Below are 3,881 nucleotides of genomic sequence, written 5' to 3'. Positions count from 1 at the left end.
GGCTCTCTTTTGGCATATTTCTGAATGATTTGCATTTTCTTTTTTACTGTGTGAAATACAGAAAAACATTGGCTTTCTGGAAGCCGACGTCGAATAATTATACATTTTAGAAAGGTAATTTTTATTCTTTTTTGCATCTCTTTTCATTTTTAATGATACCATTTTTGGCAAGTTCTGTACTGAATCGTTTTTAGCTTCAGAAATTTTGTTAAATGTAGATTTATTCTTTTATTAAATGTAAAATTAAACTGTAAGAAATTTATTGAAGGAAAGTATTTATATTTAGCGATGAAAGAAGAAAATTTTCCATTTTATGATAGCGTTGGAAAGGCAATTATGCAAAGGCAGTGTTATAAAGATGTGGCATGAAGCCAATTCGAGACTAAATCCCGAATACCTTAACTTGACAAAGAACTGAATTTTCATACAATATAGTCTCAAATGTCAATAGGCTACTATATATATGCCCCCATGCACACTAACATCCATACACACAGAAAAAAACTCAACATTTTTTGCATTTGTGAACGTTTCAAGGTTCCCCAAATCCAAAAATGTAAACTCTTGTGGTGCATGTTTTGACCGATTGCCATACTTTCCCCTTTTATATACCAATATAATAGCTGGGAAAGTAACATTGAACGAAGTTTCAGTAAATCCAAATACTGCTATTAGCGGCGCCCGCATATTATGAAAAAGGGAGCAAAGCAATAAAAGGGCATCGTACTGTACATTACGCAAGGAGCTTCAACGTCGGATTAGCGATCCCACAAGTAGGAAAAGGGCAAGGGATTGTACGGGGGCCCCTGAATACTATCACCATCGAATTCGTTAATTTTTTCAACAAATTCGATTTTCAAAATTCCAAGACATACATTATCAGAATTAAATAGGATTCAAACACAAACTGTTTGGGTCTACGTTCGTCTTTTTGAACATAGGATCTCCCCATAGAAAACTCGTAATATGGCGATGTCTTGCTTCCTGTATTCAGGACGCGCATTTCAATAAGTGGCGATTGCTTATTCAAATCACTCATTTTCTCGCAAATAGACAATCTAAGGTATTATTTGTAAAGATCGTTTGCTATCTTGATTAAGAAACTTGCAATTCGATATTTCAATTCTAATATGATGACACTCACTCTTATTAAAGTCTAGGGGTGGGGAGATAATGGGGGTAGACTTAATGACCATTTGACTCGTTATTGACATTTACAATTATTAACTCATCCATACCCTCAAAATTAAGCCTTTGCCATTTTTTAATAGTTTAAAATATCACAACAAATCCGCCACCAAATATTGTCGGGAGTTAAGCAACTCGTTGCTGGATTTTTTTATTCCTTAGAAATCTTTATTGAAAAACGACGAGAAAAACTAACTCAAAATTCGCGACAACGTTAAACTTATGCTGCATTACAAACTTTTTTTAGCTTGTAATGCAGCATAAGTTTGTGTGATCTGAACCTATTAACTAAAGTTAATGCCATCTTTCATTAGTTTATTGTTCATAAATATTGAATATATAATTGAATAAATTTTTTAAAGATCAAAACGAAGTCAATGTTTAAAAGATTACACAATTTATTTTAAAAACATTCAACTCAATAGTGTAATTTACAGAAATTACTCAATTATACAAAAATAACCAATTTTAATCAAAACTGATTCAGTCACTCCTATGGTTATAATATACAAATATACATAAATTTTGGAATTATACACAAATATAGGAAATTTCAATGCAAGTTTTTTCACCAGCAAATAAAACAGAAATTTTAAAAATCAGAAACATTCAGATTTAGTTCTGTTTAGTTTTAAATGCCATATTCACACACATTATACAAACACATTTTATGTTGTACTTAATTTATTTGTAAATAGATGCACTTAAGTACAAACACCGTCTTAAGTACAAGTATCACGTCTGTTGTTCCCATGACAAACTATTAGATATTATCTTGGCAAATGTTCTCATTGATAAAAGTATTCGCATTTTCTTCAAGATTATAAAGCATCAGTAAAAGGACTTGTTTCAATGCAAACAAAACAGATTTTACATGAGTTTTTTTTTGGTAGTTCTGTTAATCTGCAATAAAATTACAATACATTCAAAATGTAATTTATAAATCATGCTACTTATTTTGTTAGAATGCTCTAGAACAGTGTTTCTCAACGGGGCGATATCACCCCCACATGGGCGTTTTTCCATGTTGAGGGGGCGATTAGTAACAATTTTCTGGGCGATATAGTAAAACATTATATTAAGAATAATTAGATATTTTATTCGTTATATCGTACAATAATTAAACAAACAACACTATACTAGTCACTAGTCTATTCGATGCAATACGAATTTGGCGTTAGCCTTGGCTCTGGGAATCGGAATTTTGAAGTGAAGGGGGCAACGATTCGTTAGNTTTAAAAAATGGAAAATAATTATATCATTTGATTTCAAGATATTTTGTATACCTTAAAAATAATTAATTCTATCCCGGGATAAGCAACAGACCGGGAAATGAGAAACCCTAATACACACAGAAAAAAAAACTCAACATTTTTTGCATTTGTGAACGTTTCAAGGTTCCCCAAATCCAAAAATGTAAACTCTTGTGGTGCATGTTTTAACCGATTGCCATACTTTCCCCTTTTATATACCAATATAATAGCTGGGAAAGTAACATTGAACGAAGTTTCAGTAAATCCAAATACTGCTATTAGCGGCGCCCGCAGATTATGAAAAAGGGAGCACAAGCAATAAAAAAAATGCATCGTACTGTACATTACGCAAGGAGCTTCAACGTCGGATTAGCGATCCCACAAGTAGGAAAAGGGCAAGGGATTGTACAGGGGTCCCTGAATACTATCACCATCGAATTCGTTAATTTTTTCAACAAATTCGATTTTCAAAATTCCAAGACATACATTATCAGAATTAAATAGGATTCAAACACAAACTGTTTGGGTCTACGTTCGTCTTTTTGAACATAGGATCTCCCCATAGAAAACTCGTAATATGGCGATGTCTTGCTTGCCTGTATTCAGGACGCGCATTTCAATAACTGGCGATTGCTTATTCAAATCACTCATTTTCTCGCAAATAGACAATCTAAGGTATTATTTGTAAAGATCGTTTGCTATCTTGATTAAGAAACTTGCAATTCGATATTTCAATCCTAATATGATAACACTCACTTTTATTAAAAATCTAGGGGTGGGGAGATAATGGGGGTAGACTTAATGACGATTTGACTCGTTATTGACATTTACAATTCTTTTTATAACTCACCCATACCCTCAAAATTAAGCCTTTGCCATTTTTTAATAGTTTAAAATATCACAACAAATCCGCCACCAAATATTGTCGGGAGTTAAGCAACTCGTTGCTGGATTTTTTTATTCCTTAGAAATCTTTATTGAAAAACGACGAGAAAAACNATACATTTCTTGTGAAAGAAACACTTCTTATTCAACGGCCATAAAAATTATTTATATTAATGATGTCTCCAAAGGTTAAGTTATTTTTCTCCGAAAAATTATTTATCAGAAATTGCGGCCACCGTTTCGTGTGCTGTTCTGCAACGAAGACAAGCTTTGAACAACAGCGTAGTCGAATGGTGCACACTTGGTAAGTAATCCTATAATTTTTTGTCTATAGCATAGTTTATAAGATTATTCTCAAAAAATTATACGTGTTTTGGAAATGTTGAGTCGAATTAGTCTAGAATCGGTTAATTTTATAGAAGAAAACCTTTCGAACAGCCTTAGTCCGTAAAGTTCACACCTATCGGGCTGCGATTGGCTCATGTATTTAATCATTCCTACAACGTAAATTTCGATTAACGTGGAACGTATCTAAGCGTTATAGGGGGGTCTACT

This window comes from Centruroides sculpturatus, unplaced genomic scaffold (genome assembly GCF_000671375.1).
Source record: "Centruroides sculpturatus isolate CEXI.00-Female unplaced genomic scaffold, Cexi_2.0 scaffold1233, whole genome shotgun sequence".
Classification (NCBI taxonomy): domain Eukaryota; kingdom Metazoa; phylum Arthropoda; class Arachnida; order Scorpiones; family Buthidae; genus Centruroides; species Centruroides sculpturatus.
The sequence above is the reverse complement of the archived record's forward strand: the minus strand, read 5'-3'. Positions refer to the sequence as shown.